Source organism: Homalodisca vitripennis, chromosome 7, assembly GCF_021130785.1.
Source record: "Homalodisca vitripennis isolate AUS2020 chromosome 7, UT_GWSS_2.1, whole genome shotgun sequence".
NCBI classification, from domain to species: Eukaryota; Metazoa; Arthropoda; class Insecta; order Hemiptera; family Cicadellidae; genus Homalodisca; species Homalodisca vitripennis.
Window position 1 is genome coordinate 104,435,708 of NC_060213.1, and position 22,003 is coordinate 104,457,710.

Below are 22,003 nucleotides of genomic sequence, written 5' to 3' on the forward strand. Positions count from 1 at the left end.
AATTCATAATATTATATAAAACCAAGCACCCATTTTTGTGATTTGTACACAACACGGACATCACGTGCAGCGTAAACAATAATTTTTTTACTAACTACTTGGAGTTTACAAACCATACAAACATAAAGTTTTTATTAAGTTTATAGTTTACCTCATTTTATAGAAGGCTGTATTTATATGACTGTATCTGACTAGCAACAGTTTATTATAAAAAAAACTTTTTTGAAGCCAAGCAGTTTCCTTCGAGTATTATTAATAGATAAGTCTGAAACCTCCTCCATTTTACTGTTATAACTTATGCAGCTTGTTCAAAGGATATGAGATCTCCCTTAACTGGAAAATTAAAATAGCACCAATTTTGCCAACTTCTGGCCACCAAGCGTCAAGAATAAGTTTAGTTTTCGCAGAATTTTGAAATATCTTCAACACCAACTGTTATTTGCTCACTCCGGTCTTCCTCTTCCGAGCATACAATAATTTTATTTGAGTTTTTGTGAAGACTAAGGGTTATTAAAATAAATATTTCTGAATTCCTATCTATTAATAACGAATGGATATTTTTAAGATTTACTAACAACAGTAAGAATATGAGTTATTTAAACTCTGATTAAAACCTAATCTTCTTCTGTGTGAGCAGTAATTTAAAAAGTTTATAATAATTTACATCTTGACAATGACATCTGAAGTATGTAACATAAAGGGGTGATTTATAGGTTAGAACGAAGATATTATTGAGAACATATATAAAGAACGACACTAAACTAAAAAACAGGTGTTAAAAATTTTATATTTTTAACCAAACATAACATCTCGACATAGTAAGAAGTAGTGTTGGTGAAAAAACCCATTTTAATGTTTTTTAAATGATATAAAAAGTTGTTATTAAAAATGATAGGTTATTATTTATCCTTTGAATTTGTATAGTTTTTTGTTTTCCTAGATTTTTGTTTTAAATGTTTATTAGCTACTTGAATAAAACATTAACTAATTTTTTTTCATTATTCTGGCATGGTCGATATATCGTTAAATGTAAGGTTCGGGGAAATTTTAATTCTCATTGTGTCCTGAGATCCCGCATACGGAATGCAGGCCACCGCATAAATCACTGTTTTCATTAGTTTTTGGGACCGCCTAAAAAGACAACTAAGTAACCAAATGAATGCTTTCAAGTATAAAGTTGTGTTGTGGGATACTTAGCTTTCATGGCCCCCGGGATAACATACTTAGTTGATCAGTCTACTTTTGGGAGGAACTGGGGATCTGAGCGAAGCGAACAAACCTGTCGAAAACGAACAACAAGGAGCGCTTGTGGAACATGTCAGAATTAAAAAGCATCAATTAAATTTACAGAACACATGTTTACCCGACTAAAATCGCAGAGACTAAATCGCACACAAAAACCTTCGTTGTTTCTGTTATACAACATTTTCAAAATTACAGAATTTTTAAAAGTAGAATCTGTTAAACAATCTTCCATGTAGAAACTACAGTATAACATTATAAACATAAATTCCCTTTTCATAACTACTACTTACAATTTTGAAGTTTTTCCTGGAAGAGTGACGGAAACAGTTTAAGACAAACTGAGCGCCGTTGTACCCCATACAACAATCTATGCTTAATCGTAATTGGATGCTTAAACAGGCGGTTTTGCATCTGATATCCAGACTGTGTTTAGTGCTCTCCTTGGAGATAAACAACCAAACAAATTCCTGCTATTTGTTTCAAACAATTTTATTTTAGATAAGCATAAGTGGTTTTATTTTAAATTTCCAATTTCAAACATAGTAACGATGAAGATTAAGATTATAACATAGACTATTTTGAAAAACTGATTCGTCAGTTCCAACAACCATTACAAACAACTCAATGGCTATTATTAGGTAAGTGTAAGTGATTTTTTTTTATGTTCCCATTTCATCAGTCATGTACGTTGAATGATTTAAGATTATATAACAAATGACTAATTAAAAAAGAACTATACTAGTCAGTTTCCCGTAAATTATTAACAACACAATGCTATTTTTAGATAATGCCTAAGTGGTTTTTTAATTTTTCATTTCATCATATACGTTGAAGAATAATACTGTAACAATAGACCTGAACCGAAAAACTTACATAGTTCATTTCCAGCACAATTAGAAAAAAAAATATTTTTACGTAAGTAAAGATTACATTAACATGTGACATTGGTATTATCTAAAAGTAATATTTGTTTCAAAATCCGTATCCTCTTTTTCTTTGAATCCTAGGATAACTATATTGAGCCTCACAACCAATAATAGAAACATGACTAGAGAAGACAAGGAGACTAGGGAAAGCCCTACTAGGACTATACAGCAGAAGACAATATACGAGGAGGGACGTAGAGACTAGCGAGCTAGATAAGACAACAGAACAATAAATCAATAGTATGCTAGAACTAGATAGAAGACAAGAGGAAGATTCCACTATAGGAATATACCGAGCCAACCCCTAAAAACTTTATCGTAAACCTTTAATCTAAAACGAGCATCAAAGTTTGTTATAAAAGAAGTTAAACTTTAGGCAAACATACAAATCATATTTTGTCACTACTATAGTATTTGGTACTTTTCTACCCGACCTAACTATGTACCTTTTTGTACACTAACTTCTAAACACAGGCGTGTTGTAAAACAATACTACGTACGCTTTAATTCTTATAACGGTTAATAACTGTTTAGCATAACCAAGATATATTGAATAACATAATTGGCTCCCTATAGTTATATGAACCAAAACTTTATCAAGATATAAATACAAGTAAAAAAAAAAATATATTAGTTCTAAGTTAAAAAATTTCCTCACAATAATAAGTCTACCTACTGTCAAAAATATCTAATGCTTGGAAAAAAGTCACAGTATTATAGGAATGTAATCCTCTTATCAGGTGATTAAGCACTGAGCTCATAACCCGATTTTATTAACAGCATCTGATAAATTAAGAGAGAGCTAATTTATTGTAATAAAATCTTGTTTTACAAGATGATACTTTACACTGATGTTTCACTATGGGATAGGCATGAAGGTAATGCAAGTTTAGTCGAAAAGACATTACGTGAGAGAGTATTTGCCTACTAGGTATAAAACCGGGTCATAAGGTGTTTTATTCTACAAACAGTCCACAACCGTGTATCATAGTATTTCACCTACTGAAATAATGTCTTCCATATGTCGAGTGTGAATATAATAAATTTACAACACAACTAAAACCCGCCTTCATTTTTTATAGAAACACAATGTCCTGGAAAGTGAAGAGAGTTAGAGTATAATATTATGTACAAAACATATAATTAAGTAGAAATAAACCCTTCACAAATTAAAATCTATTAATAAATAGCTTTTGGTGTAGTAGCAAAATGTTTGTATTGAAAAGGACCATTTTGTTTTATTATTTTTTTATAACTTTTTTTAAAGATACTTGAACTAAAAGTTTATGAGGGCTTTGAAAATTTCAACGCCTACCATTTTGATTTCTGTAAGACGATATTATATTTCAAAAGTTTTTTATCTGCGATTGTATAGTAAAAATTCATTGCAAAGTTTTTTAAACTTAATATCTCAAATCCATTTTAAATGTACCAATAATTATAAAAAAAAAAAACATAAAGCTACACAGACATGCAAACATAGTTAAGAATAAGAATATACATTATACCCACGGAGTTAGTTTCTTTTCACACTGTTTTAGGTACTTCGGTAATGTTTTAGGCCATAATTACGGGATACCCTGTATGGTATTGTCCTGGGGGAATAATAGTTTTTCAGTTGTTTCTCATCCAAAAATTGTTGTATTAGACGTTATTAAAAAGATAATTTTAATACCAGTTTAACCTCTTCAGGAACGTTTTTCAATTGAATTATTTTAACTAAACACATTTTTTATTCTTGTGACATTTGCAGTGAAATACACAAAATTCATGTTTTTTGTTTCCTAAAACTTGTATTTATAAATATAATAATCAGCCTAAAATTCATTTGTACTCATAAGTTGTACAAAGACCCTACAACGATCACCATCTGAATTTTTTTACAACCGTACATGGTCCAATGGTTAGTTTTATTCAGTAGCATTAAATATTTTATCAGCAAATTATTTAATAGTAGCGATGAGGATATTATGTGGAATTAATTTTTTAAAGGGTTTAGAACAAATTTAGTTAGAGGTGCTTTGTATTTAGAAAAATATTTTAAAACCTTATATTGGATAAATAACATGTTTAGTAGCCTACTTATTGTAAAATATTGACCATGTTTGGCATTTGGTAACAATTTTTAGGAAATAGAGAAATAACAAATCAGTATCAAGAGAAAATATTTATTACTCCATATGTGGTACAGAACTAGATTTTAAAAATTCTGCCATTTTTGTCAAAATAATAATCATATTATGTATTAATGAGCATAATAATAAGTATTATGCAGTTTTAGTTTTGCTTTATGAAAGTTTTTCCATACATTCTTGGGCATCGACAGGACATCAACACTTGTTCACATTTTTTTTAAAAAAAAAAAAATAATCGGGTTCTGCTCGTGCAGGCTTTGATTCCCTGCAATCGGCAGGATTCATTTTGGGAAAAGTGATATGATTGTCTTTATCCATCAAAACCGAACATCCTGTAGTACGTTACTCCTGGTGCTGACGATCTTTTTTTTCAAAGGTCGGGTGGAGATGGAGGGGGTGCCAACCAACTTTTTCCTCTTAGAAGCACAGGCAGTTTTGAATCATTGCATTAGGCAATACTGCCCTTAAAAACTACAAAAGGCATCTTTGAGTTGGGTTTTTCTTCTCCATAAAATTATATCCAGCAATTAACAGCCGCGAACATTCATATTAATAAAAACATATACTAAGAAAGTAAGCGTTTTTTTGCCTTTACGCCGGAGTGGGGGTGAGTGGGCAACCATTCTGATCACATCAGGGTCAACCCCTCCCATAAACTTATATGTACGAATTGTTACACAATAAGGACGGTCCCTTTCCCCAAGACAAGTTTATTTTCTGTCTTGTCCCATCTTCTAACTAGGGTCTGTTTGGCTTTTATGGCCCGCAAACGTTAGAGCCCAACAATAAACAATTCCTTGTCCCATATCCACTGGACAATTTTTTTATGTGTCTTCAGAATGTAACAACATTATCATTGTAGCCTCTTTTCATTATAAACAAATTGTTTTGGGGTTCTTTCCAATCTTGCATCACCTCCTTAAACATTCTGTGTCACTACGAAAACGCCAACAAGCCTCCAATGTCTTTGGCCTTTCAATATTTTGAGCAATATGTGAGTTAGTGAACATGTTGTCCAAAACATTTTTGGTGATTTTTTTTTCCACTGAAATGAAAAGAACACCGTCTCAACACAGTATCACTTGATAACCACCCATATCAAGACTTAATTCCTATGCCTCTTTCCTTCCCTATGACATTCTCAAACTTACAGACAATTTTCCGGTTGGAAGCAGCTAGCATCACACCCAGGATTTAAAATCCCACACTTTTTTTGGTTATTTTTCTTAAGTACTGCTTAGCTCTTGATCTACCCTTCGAAATGGAATTATGGCCTCAGTCTATCAGCAAGAAATTCTGGGGGAGACATGCATGTTTGAAGATGTTTTCATTAAGGGCTTCAATCACACCATGCGAACTTTGATGAAAAAATCTTTGTTTGTACAATCAGGAATTTTGTCATTGTCCACAAAATGCAAGAAACGTTTTTAAATTTTTTCGAATCTCTTTCAGTGGCATTGAATTCAGCTATGAAGTTCCATTCCTCAATGGCAGGTAATAGATGACTCAATATAAGCCTAATGTTTGGGATAATGTATGTATGTCCATAGATTAGGTTTATTTCTAGGAAAAACCTTAATTTTCTTGGCGTACTAACAGTGAAGACTTACTTCTGCCATTTTGAATGCGAACATATCGTAGTTGTCTCACTCGTAATTAGATCAATAAGTTCCTCTGTAAATAAAATTAAGAAAAGAAATATAATAGTGGTGCTTCAATACCATGTAGGATCAGTTAAGATTTGAACCTCTTTTTTGGCCCCTGAAATGGTGGTAATAATTTACATTAAAAATTATTTGTGTCCCCTTAGCGACCCAAACAGGGTGATTAGCATTGGACATTTTGTTGTCTCTTCTGTCTATTTTGTTTTAAGTTTAGAATTTTTTGAATATGATAAAGTTGTAGAGTCTTTGTTGAAACAGTAAGGTTGCAGTACTAGTGAGAAATATGTTGTAATCAGGTGTTTGCTTTTTGTGTATATCAGGTGGAATGTTGGGGTTTGTAATGTTAGACACTTCATAGTACACAATTCCGGAAGTAGATAGTTGGTGATCGTCAAATCTGGTCACTCGACACTGTCCTTTCATAGTAAGCTAATGTTATTTTGGGCAAGTGCTTCAATTTTGTTCATTGTCCATTTGGTGGGTCCACTTCTTCTTCAATGAAAAGAACGTCCAGTAAGTCCTTGATTGTTAATCTTTCGAAAGTAGCACATTTGATTTCCCCCCCCCCCCTTTTGTGATGCTTCGTGACTTCTTGTAAGTACAACTTCAATTGTCGCCAGAGTCATCTGAAATCACTATCATTTATCAGAGAATTTCAAAATCTGAGCTATTTGGATTCTTCTCCATATTAACTAACACTTGTTTCAATAAAGTCTGGATTTGATGCCAAATTCCATGATCTACTCATTTTTAGTCACAACTGGAAGGAATACAACACTATAAAATTGAAATGTTTACTCTAGAAGCTAAAATTTTGAATTGGGAACTATGCCAATCATACAAATATTATTTATCCATAGCTAGGCCTAAGACTTTGCTTTGGATGTTATGAATCAAATGTTCGTACTACTATAAAGTAAAAATACATTTATATAATTTGTGTGGTCTTGCATAAGTTGAAATAACGAACTACTATCCTAAAAAACCGTTACAGATAGACCAGAAATAATGTCCAAATACTATTTCCCCAAGTTAGAGCTAAGTACCCCCAAAATGAGTACATTAATACTGACGTCTTATTTCGAGCTTTGTACCCGAAAAAAAATGATTACATTTCAAAAAGTACTTATATATTATATCCCTGACTCAACATTGGCATTTAAATTAAGGTAATACATATATGAAATTAATAGTATTTGGGGGACCATTATATAACATTCTTATGGCAAGTACTCACAAGATATATAATCTAAAACACTTCACCAAAAACCAACCGGGGAAAACACCAAACACAACTTAACTCAGTAAACGCCGTTCAAAACAACTGGTCCAGCTAAAATAGAAAACATTGTGCAGCAGAAATGTATTCAGTGTAAGCCAACTTATGGGATGTTTAATGGGTTAGTAATTGAGTAACATTTCTCATAAGATGGCTCTTAAATAAATATTGTAAATAAAAATCTTATAGAAAGTTAATGTACCCATATGAGCCTTGCTCCTTGAAGAGGTTAAGAAACCTATTGCCAAAAACATCCATATACAATTGTTATATTGGAATAAAAAATATTTTTGTAAAATATAATTTAATCCAAAATTTGTTAAAATTTGGTAATTTAAAATTTTTAATATTAAAAAATTGCCAAATGTCCCACCAAAAATTGCATGTACAATGTCAAAAATACAGCAGTTCTTTGCATCCGCCGGGAGTCGAAACCGGGATCTCTCACTTGCCAAAAGGGTGAAATACTGGGGGGGGGGTGGGGGGGGGGGGGGGTTTTTTTTTTTTTTAAAAAAATACATAATGTATTTGTGTATGTATGTATATATATATATATAGCTAATATAGATAGTATTTATAAATACTATATATATTGTTATTTTACAATAGACCAATAATGTATTTATTACAAAGAACCTTTTTTATGGGAACGTTAACCATATACGTAAGTTAATATTTCTAACTTTATCTAGTATTATTCATCCTCTGATTCATGCCAATATTAAAACAAATTTGTTCTGGTTGTCTATATTATTTTCTCGCCTTTTTGGTCGTTAAATATTTCTCTCTAACGAATGATTTGAAAATGACAACGTTCCTTAAATAATTAATGTTTTTATCAAGTTTGTGTATCTTGTATATAGACAAGTGTCTTTATGTTTGGGACTTCCATGTACACAAAACATAATCAACCAAGAAATTATAAAGCAATGCAAAATCCGAATATTTAAACGCTTTAAAACAAAGGACGAATTCATCTTATAGCCCGGGGAGAATGTGAATGTAACCTTTCAACCATAATACATATCTAATCATAGGAAAGTTTTGAAACCACTGAGCCTACTACTTGATTACGCTAAATGTCCATTCCCCGCTAAATCTCCCTTTCCTCATGTTTTCATCAAAACTGAAAAGTTTGCCCTAACTTAAATAACTACCCTTATAATAAAAGATCAAACTAAAAGTCTCACTATATTTTAGAACATGGAAAGTGCTTATATTGCTCTTAATTAACTGCCTAAAATAATATGTTTTAGTTGTAATATATGACTTCAGTTCACTCTTTTATGCGGGATTGACAATAAATAAACATTTTCCTCATTTATAATTAAATATTTTTAAAATATCATACATTTTAGGGCATATGGAACAAAAGGTACTAGTATACCGGTAAAAATTAATTCTTTGTCGTTAAAAATAGTGAAAATAAATCAAAGTAAGTTAAAAATTTTATCTAATCATATCGTAAACGCTCTTTCTTTTTTTCAAAAGTTGCTCTCCAGGGATCTTTTGGTCCTGTCAAAACAGTAGCAAAATTTTGGTTTTGTATAAATATATTGAAAAACGGTGCTGTTTGTCTGGTCATTAATACTATTTACATATTTTTATTTTACGGTTCTGAATTTTTGGGCGGCAGCGCATAAAGAAGGCAGTCAGAAGTTTTTTCATAAGAAAATTCGGGGAATGTTTTTCGGAGAACTGTGCAAATATTTTTTTAAGACGAGTTTTATAGTCTTAAAATGTAACCCAGTCCTCTATATTCTTGAGGTCTAGCCTGCATTTCCGTTTCAAATATATAATTGGATTTATAGAACAATGAACGGGTTCTGACCAATACGAAGATGAGAGTCAGTGGAACAATTTCTGAAAAACGAACGACATAGAGTGACAGCGTGTCAACATTTCACTTCCATGTCAAAAAATTTACGTCAGACTAATCAATAAGCATCCTAAGAGTATAAAACATCTAAAATATCTCAAAACACTTTTAAAATCTCGGTTAACAACAACTCTTGTATGCTACAAATTGCGGTTTTTTTTACTCCGTTAAAGAGTGTTATGATGAATCCACCCACTAGAATGAAAAATTAGTAATTTATAATGAAAGTGATGAAATTATAGTTTCTGTAATTGCAAAGCAATGTTCCAAAGCACTTATATTGTTGGAAAATAGTGTGTTTTATATGATTTTTTTTATATGAAATAAATGATTATTGTATTACTAGCCCTCTAGTTCAATATTTCTCTTTAAGGACATGAGGCGCGATTTACAGAAATTCCACACCATAAAACTTTGTTAGTGGATTTACGGGAACTTTTGAATCCACTTGGCAGAAATTTATTAAAAAAAAAAAAAACGTTTCAAATTCTTGTATGACGTAATATAAGCAAAAAACAACAAAAACAATCAATATTAGCTGCCGCTGGCGCATATAATCTATGAAATGCTTCTTATTCCCCTAAAAAAGTGAAAATATTAATTTGAATAAAGTTTTTTTGTTAAATCGTTCTGGTATATAATAATAACTAAAGTGGAAGGGGCGTTTAAAAGATATAACAAAAATCAAACATGGAGGTCTAGTCGTACTCTATAACAATGCGGTAAAGAATTTGTATATGATAATTTCTATTACCAAAAAAACTAATCTTTTTAATTACTGTTTACAAACTAGAAAACAACTAATATAAGGTACTGCATTTTTGAAGTATTTAAAGACGGCATCGCATGTGTGTAACTTTTTACCTGAATTGTTTGATAAGAGTAGATATAGTAAAATGAAATGTTATTCGGAAAAATTATATTCTAACTATTTTGTATACTTAGACAATATTTAATGAACCCCTTCAAGTTTAAAGAGAGTAGTTATATATAGATTCTGGTTACTATACTAAAATATACCCACAAATTTTTTAAACAAATCTCAATTATCTACATACTCAAATTTGGTCCCTCGCTATGGGAACATTCTGCTTTATTCATTAAAGTAAGCAATTGTTTCACCAGTGAGAAACTGTGAGCTAGATGGTTAGATTGAAAAAATGAAAGTTTAAATGTGATGTTTCCCTAGAAATGTTTTTCACTTGTAGGTCCCCTCTAGACATGCGTCCTCGTTATACCTTGTGGTAACTTAAGGAACAAAGTCAGATTCACTGTAGAGCAAAGGATAGTCTTTGGCCGATGATTAACGCTTTGTTGTAACTTTAAAGGAGGATAGGGAAGGCAATGCATCAGAATAATGCAAAAGGACTTTACCAAATACTTCAACGAAATTATTAATGTATTAAATTGTTAAAATTATACGGATACAGTCCTTCGCATTTAAAGGGATGCACACCATTAGAATTCTACAAAGTATTTTAACCTCGTAAAAAATGTCTACTTAAAATAATTTTTTTAACATCTGGTTGATGATTTTTTTACATTTTAAAACAAAGAATTGCTTGCAAAAATTTTGTTAAAACATATTATAAGAAGTAAATATTTTTTTGTTTTAAGAGTATCTAGATATTGTGTTTGTAGTATGGTATACAACAACTAAACTATCATCACTCCCACTTACTATGTTTTACATTTACAGGAAACCATAGATGTCTCATCTTTTTTTTGTTCTAAAATATAATTTTGAAAGATTAGTTAGAATTCAAAAGAAAGGAGACCAAATTAAATTTCAAATATTTTAAAATTCAGATATTCATGTAAACAAATGTATTCAGGGAGCTTGAATTGATAACTTTGTTCCTGTCTAAAATATACTTTTTAGGAGATGCTTCTGTGCTGCCGATTCTAAGTGTGAATTGGTCCAAAGCAAGGGACGTTCACCCCAGTTATTGGGTTGAGCCCTTCTGTATTGAAAAAGCACATAAAAAACTACCCGTTCCCAAATTTTACCACCCGTGGTTGGCTCTTTTAGTATAATAAATAAGATCCCTGATAAGATAACACATTTAAAGATCCAAAAAAATGCAAAGCTCGATTTTTAAAACCTATTGGGTGTCGAGGTTATTTATTTCTGTTGAAGAATTTATGATGAGCCCACTGATATGAAATTTGAAATTAATTGGCTCAATCTTTTTTATTTTGTTTGTACATTGGATTCAGAAATAGGACTGAAAAACTGTTAATAAGTGAAATAACGTGTGTTTTTATGTATGTGCAGTATTAGATTGTACTTTACTCCTATGTAGACCCTTTATTGACGATCGTGTTACAAGTTTTCTTAAAATGTGAACCCAATAAAGATTTATTATTATTATTTTACGGGACGTCGTCAGGAATTCGACGTCTGTTCTCGGTATTGAATGATAGCTCATGTGTAACGTATTTTGGGCTAGAATCGAGTTAAATCCGAAATTGAACAAACCAAATACTAAATTGAATGAAGTATATTGTAGATATTAAAAACTGGAAATTTAAGAGAATTTTTCCAGAGAATAGGCTATCGAGGACCTTGGGGGTGTCATGTTCAGAAATTTATCATAATAAAACTACCGGTAAATATTCCAGATAACCATTTATCTCACAGTTATTTTATTGAATGAGCGAATCTTAGAACTCAGGTCCAACTTCCAAGCGGATAGGCGGGAACTTGAGATCCCTTCTGCAACAGCTGTTCTTGGCTTGTGAAGAAGCAGAATGACTGTCATGTAATTAACGTCTAGCTCTTAGACGTGGCAAGGTGCACTCCTCGGAAACCAAGAAAACCTACCGAAATTAAATGAGCAGACGATTAATTCTAAATATATTAAACTACGGTGGAAACTGACAATTTAAAATTTTGATGAATTCCTGTAACGAAAGGGTTGAATAAATTTTAAAATGCAGATTAATGGAGAATAATGTACAACAATCTCCTTATTAGTTTATAATTTAGCTCTACAAATAATAAGTTTTTAACATTATGGCTGTATTTATCATTAGTTTTATTCCTAATAAAAAATATACTTTGTGGTCTTTTTTCGGGCGCGGTAAAAAGTTATTAAAATCATTCAGTATTAAAATATGACAATCAAAAGTGTTCGAGAGGGTTATCAATTTGAAAATTAATTTGCTCCTCAACTAATATTAATAAGAAACATATCTTGTGCTGTAGCAAAAACCAATGGTCTTCCATAGCGAGTTTAGACAAGACCAAAAATATTTATTTTCAGGATTTGTGTTTCAGAGATTTTGATTGAGATTTTTTTCATAAAAAACACGTACAATCATATGATTAATATAAGTTTTTGATTTCTAAATTATAAACATAAAATATAATTGATATAATAAATATATTTATAGTTTTGTATAGTCCTTGAATATTGGTCTAATCCAAATATTATAAATTTATGACGCAAATTAAATAATTGATTTGTCGTACACATGAAACGAGAAAATAAATTTCATGATGTTTCCATAAAATACCTACATAAACTCGTATTTTCTCAATTGCTTAGGAAAACAAAAAAATCATCTTAGTGAAGGTGTATGTGTCATACTAAAAGGATGTAGGTTTTAATATTCATTTAGAAAATTTTGTAAACAACATGAAATTTTGTAAGCCGATTATGACATTTGTCGGTCTCAAACGTCTAAATCTTTTAGCTGTAAAAGGAATATTCCTACAATTTTATATTGGTTTTTTAGAAATATTGAAGAGAAAAATAATCATAATACAAATTAAAATTTACAAACCTATACGTTATACAACAAAATCTAAAGAGAGAGATGTACTATATGATCGCAAGCAAATTTTCAAAACATAAAGCAAAAATATTAAATTCGAATAAAAAAATTAATTATTAAATAAACTGATGAATAGAAATCTGTATCTAAATACAGAGATTTTGTTAAATTTTCGATAATTAGGGATTTGGTTGAGAAAGAAGATTCAAAATTTATAGATCATCGTCATTTAGTGTGTACGTTCAGAGGAGCATTCTACATCATATCTAATTCATATGTTGATTTAAACCTTAAAATTTTTGTTTTAACATGTCTACTCCATAACACTTGTTATTACATAATAGAATTAGCAATGAAATATGGAAATAATAGGCTAATTATTAACAAAATTTTGAGAAAATCATAAATTATTCCTGTAGTTTCCACGAAATTGATTATAAATTTAAAGGTCAAAACTCACAAGAAAAAGGTTTAAGATATTTTTCATTCATTTGCTAATTTTGAAATTTGGGGGCTTCATCTTTAAGAAAGTTTAGTAAAAAACTTGGAAACGAAATTAGTTAAAAAAATTATAGACGAGATATAAAAACTTATGGAACTTTAGAATACAATATTAAAAAATACAACTAAATAATATTGAAGACATTTTAAAAATTTTCTGTGAAGAAGGCAATTTTTCCTTTCAAATTTATAAAATACAATCACAACTGATTAAAACGAAAACTCTTATTACATTTTTTACAAGTTACGGGAATGCGATTATTTGAGTGATAGAAAATAAGTTACAAAATTTTTCCCCCTTGGAATTTTATGCAATATGCAAGAATGTTGCATTGTTTGCAAGTATATATGAATATGTGTAGATCAGATTGCTTAATTTTTTATAAAATTGGGTCCAGATCAATAATTAAATGCTCCGTTTCTTTGTGTTCAAATAATAAAATTAACCAAATATTAATTAACAATTATTTATTATTACAATATGTATTAAATGATTTTTAAATGAATTACAGGTAAAAATTTATCAAATTATAAAAATATATTTAAGGGAATGACAAATATTTAAAATGCTGAGATGAAACAAAAAACAGAGATTATCTTATTTTATTTCGATGTAAATAATTTTTGTTGTTGGGGACCACTAAAAATTAAATTATAATGATATAAAACGATTTATTCGTCAAACTTATGTAGTTGAAGAAGGAAAAGAAACAATATACTGGTATAAAAACACTAGAAATGAATCATATAGTATACATTCCTGAAGTTGATCAGAACATCGAACAACAAAATGTCTACCAATTGCTTTAGAACATTATAAAAAATAAATTATGTACAGCTCTATTTAATAAAACTGATTATATTGTTCTTTAGAGGAATTAAACATATTACGTAGAAACAAGGAATAGCTTGGGAAACATTTTTCATAGAATTATTAGATTTGATAAAAAATAATATAATTAAGAAATATATAGGTTCTTACACTAATATGAGAACTCCAGCTACAATTTATATTGAAAAAAATTTCCTATTAGTTAATTAATGTAAAATTTTTGGAAAATCAATGGGAAATGTTCCAAACGTAATGTGACATTAAACTCCATACACAAAAATGTTTATAACCCTTAAACATGTTACGAAAATAACGTAGAATACCAATTTAGGTTGTCAATTACGTACAATCAAAAAGGAAAATAAGTCGAAAAAACAAACGCATTATTTCAATGTGGAAATTTAATGGGTATTGCATCTGGAGGTTATAGATAAGTCAAGGTAAAATTATGTTATCAAGAAATAGGAAAAAAATTCAAATTTCTATAAAATAACCCGACACATAAAAGTTAAATAATAATTTAAAACAATTAAATTTAAATCTAATTTATTGAAGTAGAATATGGATAGAAGCCTATTATTATCATTCAATGAAGAAAGTTAGAGCATAAGTTTCAACTGATTGCTGCCAAACTCCAATTCGGTAAACGGTTCTTTATTTCCAACACTGATTAAATTGGAACAGTGGCCCATTATGAGATTTCCCGGCAACAAATGATTGTAAATGGAAGAAGTTGTCTCGTATAGAAATACACACTAATATTAACAGTACGGTTATAAAAATAAACCTAATTAAAGGTACAATATAACTTATTATACTGTATGTTTTATTGTTTAGTTCCAATGGGTAGTTATGTTGTTTTTTTATGACAATATTGAAATTTTTAATTATTAGTGATATAGCCATATTTTTCAAACCACCGATTTTCATCAAAACAAATATAGTGACGATTGCCATACAGTGTTATATTGTCTAACGCAATAAAACATTTATTTATTTTATTTATTTATTTATTCATTAATAGACATTAGTAAAAAATATCACACCATATTTCATATTTTAGAACAAATTTCCAATGTATTATTCGGTTCCTGAAATAAATTATTGTAACTCAGATATTTGTTTTAATTTACGTTTTATTAACATATCCTAAAGAAACTCTAGGTAAATTTTTCACTTAATAATTTAAATAAAATTTCTTTAAGTTATTTAATAAGTTTTAAGCTGGCCTATATCCGAAGACCTATTAGTTAGTCTGGACTTTTCACGTGTAAATTAACGAAAAAAAGATCCAAATATTTGTCAAATAAGAGAGAGAACTAGAAAGTTTTGTAGATCGTTATGTGTATTTAAAAAGGCATGCTAAGGTGAAACTATGAAGACTTAATGTGTATTGGAGAACTTCGGTTATATAAATAAACAAAAATATTGAGTTGCCCTTACAGTAGTAACGAAAATTAGAAATAAATAAATAAATATATATATTATATATGTAAATTAAAAAAATAATGCATGAATAATTATTTCATTAATTTAGTAAAACTATTCATTAAGTTATACATAGTTAGTTATACATAGTTTATAAAATATAAAAAAAATGAACATAATATTCAAAAATAGGAAATATACATATTTTTATGTTCTATTCCAGAAACAATAAATCGTTTCTTCACTGAATACTGTTCGTTCTAATTGCAATGGGATTTAGTAAAGTAATAATAATGCAACACATAATTAATAACTCAGTACCTAATAAAAAAAGATTTGTGCTATAAACATTGTCCAACTACTATGAAAATATAAATTTTTGTTAATTTCATGTAACTATGAAATTGTAGGTCTCTTTAGTATATAAAATAAGTAGTAGAAACTTCTCAGGCATTGAAATTTAGTTTTAAATATATTTAGTCACTTTGTAATGATATTAATATGAAATCGATGCTTTGTAATTTATAAGCTATTTTTTCATATAAATATGAATTTAGATAGATTTATATTGCGCTTAACCGTTTAATGGCTTTGATACACGAGGATAAAATGTATGTTATTGTGGAAATAGTGATGAACAAATACAGAATTTGGAATACAATTCCGAATCCAAAACATGGATTCCCAATTCTTGAATTTTGAATCTAATAGTTTTATTTAGTCCTAAATATTAATAAAAGTTATCACTATTAGAATTACTCAAAATGTAAGCATTTGGTATTCACCCGAATAAAAGAAAAAGTAATTCAAGAATAACACTTTATTTTAAAGGGCTATGCAGACGTTCCGAGAAACAGCTACATTGTAAGAACTGTCCATATTCCCTTTCATGTACTAAAATTTTGATAGATTATGATACTCATATAGACCTAAAAGACTCACGTTGATGCAAAAGCATTATATAAATCTAAAACATACATTATTTAGAAAACCACGATCATTTGTAGATTATATTATTTATCAGCGATTTTTCATAAAAAAACAACTATGATAAACATATTTTTGTAATCGGTTGTTTGTATACTGTCAATCAAGAATGATAAACTAACGACGGAACGCGGCGATTCCAGGAATTGTATTGTTCTAGAATCCATCAATGGATACTCATACAATTTTTTGTTGAAGATTCGGATAGTTTCGATATTCGGGATTCAGCTAAGACACAAGACTACTATGCACGTCCTTTTTATTATTGTATAGATGGGCGCAGGACCAATTTATGGATTTACAGTATTTCCAATTGCAGGATTCTGCGCTCAGAGAGAAGGGATGTAGTCAAGCGATACTTTAGTTTTACACTAATTTGTCTTAAAAAAATAAAATGTTACAATTTAGGAATTTACATTTAAATTATAAATTTTTTAGGAAAATACTTCTGCCGGCTAATAAAAAAAATTATCACTATCCAAAAATTTAGAACGGTACAAAAAATGAGTAAGATCTCTAAAAACCTCTTTGCAGCACTCGGTTTAAAGAAGCACAGAAATCAACAAAACGTGTGTTTACAAAGTGCTTAGCGTGTATTTACCTTTACTCACATCGTTTCTTTGAAATTGAGCAGCTGTAAAGTTAAATGGCTCTGATTTATAAGAGTAGTCGTATCTTCAGTTCTTTTTGTTAGTAATATAACAAAAGAGACCACAGTAAGGCATAATAGTAAATTATAGCTGTTTCAACTACGCTATATTTAGATACATTTTTATTGAATAAATCACAAGATAAGATATAGGTCTCTACAAAATAACACTTTTGAAAAAATAAACCGATCATTAATATTAAATCAAGTAGTGGGATTAAATTTAAAGCTATATTTATTTTCGTATTTACAATACTAATAATGCTCACAACAACCGTGTGACTAAGCTAACTACAGATCACAATCGTGTATCATAGTATTCAGCTACTGAAATAATGTTACATATTCAGTGTAATATAATAATTACAACACAACCTAAAAAACGCGAGTGTGTGAAACTGAAGGAGTTAGAATTAATATTAGTACAAAAAATATTATGAAGTAAATAAATCTTCACACATTCTCTTATATATATAATCAGCGGTTTGTGCAATACCAGAATGTTTGTAAGGAAAAGGGCCATTTTTATAATATTTTTTTAGTCATTTGAATTAAAGTTTGAAAAATTTAAACACCTACCATTTTTGTTTCTGTAAACCATATTATTTTTAAACTTTTAACTAAGATTTTTAAGTATTAATACAATTAATGGAAAGTTTTAACTTAATTTCTAAAACCATTTTCAAAGTATACATTATTTTCTAAAAAACTCATAAAGCCAGACAGCAATGAACCAAGGAAGATATAACTATATGATTTATTATTTTCATCTGTATTATGCTTTGGTAAAGGTTTGGCCATTAATTATACGGTATGCCATGTATATATTTTCTGAAATTTATTTTATAGTTGGTAACTTTATTGTATATTTGTTTTAAAACATATATATATTACATAATATATATATATATATATATATATATATATATATAGGGTGGAAAAAAAGTATGGAAACGCTTTCACTAATTTTGTATGGCTTCACTTATACCAAATTAAATTATTGTACATCACCACGTTGTATTAAGAACCTAGCATTTTGAGACCAGTTGGGGGCATTTTATCTTTTCAGGGGGACGGCCCGTGAGGAGAGTCGGACGAAAATCTTAAATGTACAGCGTAGGCCGAGTTTGGTAATCAAATTAAAGGTCTAGTAAAGAGACTTTCAATTACCGTTAAAACCGCAACTTAAAAAAGGTTGACCCTATCCAGAGTACGGGCCGTATGAATTTCATGAGAAAGAAGTTTAGTAATTTTGTCTTGTGAAGTAACTAATTTACTTTCAGTAGTATGTTTTATGTCGGTTATGTAAATTTGAAAAAACAATTTCCAAAAAAAATTATTTTTTTACCTCTACGTTTGTTGGATAACAGTAAATAGGGGTTTTCCTGTCTTGGTCTTCAAGAAACTGAGAGTATTCAATAATACCACCACCGTAACTCCTTATCAACATGAGGTCAAGGTCCAGTCCCTCCAGCCCTTTTTATCTCAGGCAAACATAAACTGGTTTTAGGCAATACAAACAGTACTGTCACAGCAAAACTCCACAGTTTTGTATTTTTAATATCAGCCTTGGTTTTTAGTCCCCCCCCCTACGTTATAATTTCGTTCACGTAAGATAAAGTTGAAAGTCTTCACTAGAACGTACTGCGATAGTTATACATTTTTTTACTTAAGTGTTTTACATTTTATTCTACTAGTTTTAAAAGCAATGTCACTTAGTGAGTTTGAGAGAATCACGCTGCTTTATGATGCGTGGAGTATGGATATCTAGTTTCGTCCCTATGAAGAAACAGCGCAATTTGTTTAATGACACTTTTCTTGATAGACCCCCAATTAGTAAGGTCAACAGTGTTTAAGACAGTAAAAAGATTTGAAGAAACTAGAACAGTCAAAAGTGGCAGGCCTAAATCGGCAACAAATGAACAAAAATCTTTGGATGTACTCCAAACATTTGTTGAAAATCCCAGCACCTCGGCCAGAGTGGCTGCAGAAGATCTTGATATGAGCCATACCTCAGTGTTGAATGTTTTACACAAAAACAAGTATCACCCTTATTAAAGTAACCCTAACCCAAGAACTTTCAGAGGATGATTTTGATCGAAGGACTGAATTTTTGCGAAATAATGATGAAAAAAGTGTGACGAAATTTCAAAATTTTTTTAAAGTTCGATATTGTTTTCAGATGAAGCTACATTCTTTGTTAATGGACAAGTTAATAGGCATAATTGCCGTTACTGGGCCGACCATAATTCACACTGGATGATAGAAGGCCACACACAAAGGCCTCAGAAAGTGAATATGTGGGCTGGAATAATAAACAATAAACATTGTAGGACCGTTTGTGATAGATGGAAATCTAACAGGCGGAAATTTATTTCAATATGTTGACAAATAACATTTTGCCAGCAGTGCGTGCTCTTCTTGGGGCAAATTTTAATGCAGTATGGTTTCAGCAAGGTGGAGCACCGCCCCATTACTATTTTCGAGTGCGCAATCTGTTTAGGATGAATAGTGTTTTTCCCTAACCGTTGGATTGGTCGCAGGGGTACCGTTGAGTGGCCGGCTAGGTCCACCGGATCTTCCACTAGATTTCTTTTTGTGGGGCTTCTTAAAAGATAATGTGTATAAAAACTAAACCAGCCAACATTGAGGAGCTGACAAATTGTTTATTAGAAGAAGCAAGAAGAATTACACCCGAGATGCTTCAAAATGTGACTGCAGTAGGTTTTTATAATAGACTAGCTCATTGCCAACAAGTGTTCGGAAAGCAGTTTGAGCACCTCATTTAAAAGGTATGGTTATTTTTTGTAATAACACAGATAATTTTTAATTTAAATTCTTTTGGATAATTGTGTTCCATAAAGTGTCATTTTCAGTTAGAACAGTTTACTTGAGACTGTGAAATTGCGGAGGAATAATAATTAATCAAACGTTATTTATGAAATTCAAACGGCCCGTACTCTGGATAGGGTCAACCTTTTTAAGTGCGGTTTGCGGTAATGAGTTTCTCTTTACTAGACCTTTAATTTGATACCAAACTCGGCCTATGCTTACATTTAAGATTTTCGTCCGACTCCTCACGGGCCGACCCCCTGAGAAGATAAAATGTCCCCACTGGTCTCAAAAACTAGGTTCTTAGTACAAGTGGTGATGTACAAAAATTTAATTTGTATAAGTGAAGCCATACAAAATTAGTGAAAGCGTTTCCATACTTTTTTTTCCACCCTTGTATATATATATTGGTATTGGTTTAAAATATTGTGAAACATCCTTTAGTCAATTGTTATATTGTAATATAAATGTTAATATTTAAAGATTGTATAAACAAGTATAATGTCAACAATACAACGAATCTGTGTTATCTTTTCTCACAAACACCTGATTTTAACCTGTTAACATGTTGATTCCCAGCCTAAAGTGAAACACAAACTATACGTACAAAAGTAATAAGAAGCATAAATCGTTCAAAAGTTTCTTCATATTGCAATTGGCCAAGTATTTAATGGGCGAAATAGCTACACTTTTATAAACTATTTAAAAAATACTGACTTATTATGCTGTACAAAATATCTACTGTAAGTCTGTCTATAGTGATTGTCTCGTCGTTAGACGACACAGGTTCTAGTTTATAGACTGACCTACCAAAGTAATAAATTCTGTACATTTTCCCGTATACTGTAATGCAGTTATGTATTTTTAATGAATATAATTTTAATGATTTATTTCCTTGCACATAATAGTTTTAAAGAAGATACTGGAAGTTTCGATAGAATGTTTATTTATAAAAATTGTTATAAATGAGAATATTACAAATAATTTTGAATATCAGTTGAAACATAAAAGTAATTCTTCCTTCATATCAGGTATTAAATTGGTTTAATATTGTTTTCAATATATTTTCATTTTGCAAAATCGGTTAATATCACTTTTGTTCGCTGTAAAAAAAAGCAATAACTCTAATTTAGTATAAGAGTATACAATTAGAGATTCGACGTACTATAAACTAATATTATTTTATTAAAATGTCATATGTTTTATATTTTTAACTTGTAATATTAATTTCCATTTGAACTAAAGCTCTTTAGAAATGTAAAGTGTTACCGCAGTATAAAGTTTATTTCCATATTTTCCCTATGGCAAATATATAATGTGGTTTCATGTGAATTTATTTTGTTTTCTAGTATATTTTATGGAAAGTACTCAAATCTGGTGCATGTTTAAATAAGTAGCAATACTGGGGGTTGTTTTATAAATAGAAAACTTCCAATGTAAACTTTCTTTATTCCAAATGTCATCAATAAGAGTTCCGGCAGCCCAAAAAAGTTACTTTCCAAGTTTATTTCTTGATGAGAAAAAAATATTTTTGATGGTAAGTACCAAATGGTTGAAAAACTTCAATCGGCCTAGTTTGCCTCAAAGCAGAATAGCGTTGAGTTTAGTATTTTATATAGGTTATTATATTTTTTCTGGTAATAGTGTTCGGGAGCTTTTCAGAAAGAAAGTACCAAAGGGCAATACCCCCCAAGGTAGAACATTCAAATTCAAAAATAAAACAGGACTTAGACTCTCTATGCTCTAACTTTTAGAGAGGTTCTAGTAGCTGTAATATCCCGCTGACCAAACTATTAAAACCCGTTGTTTTCAGAGTCAAAAATATTCTTTAGTCGTCGTTAATATCTTTCCAGTGACTTCCAG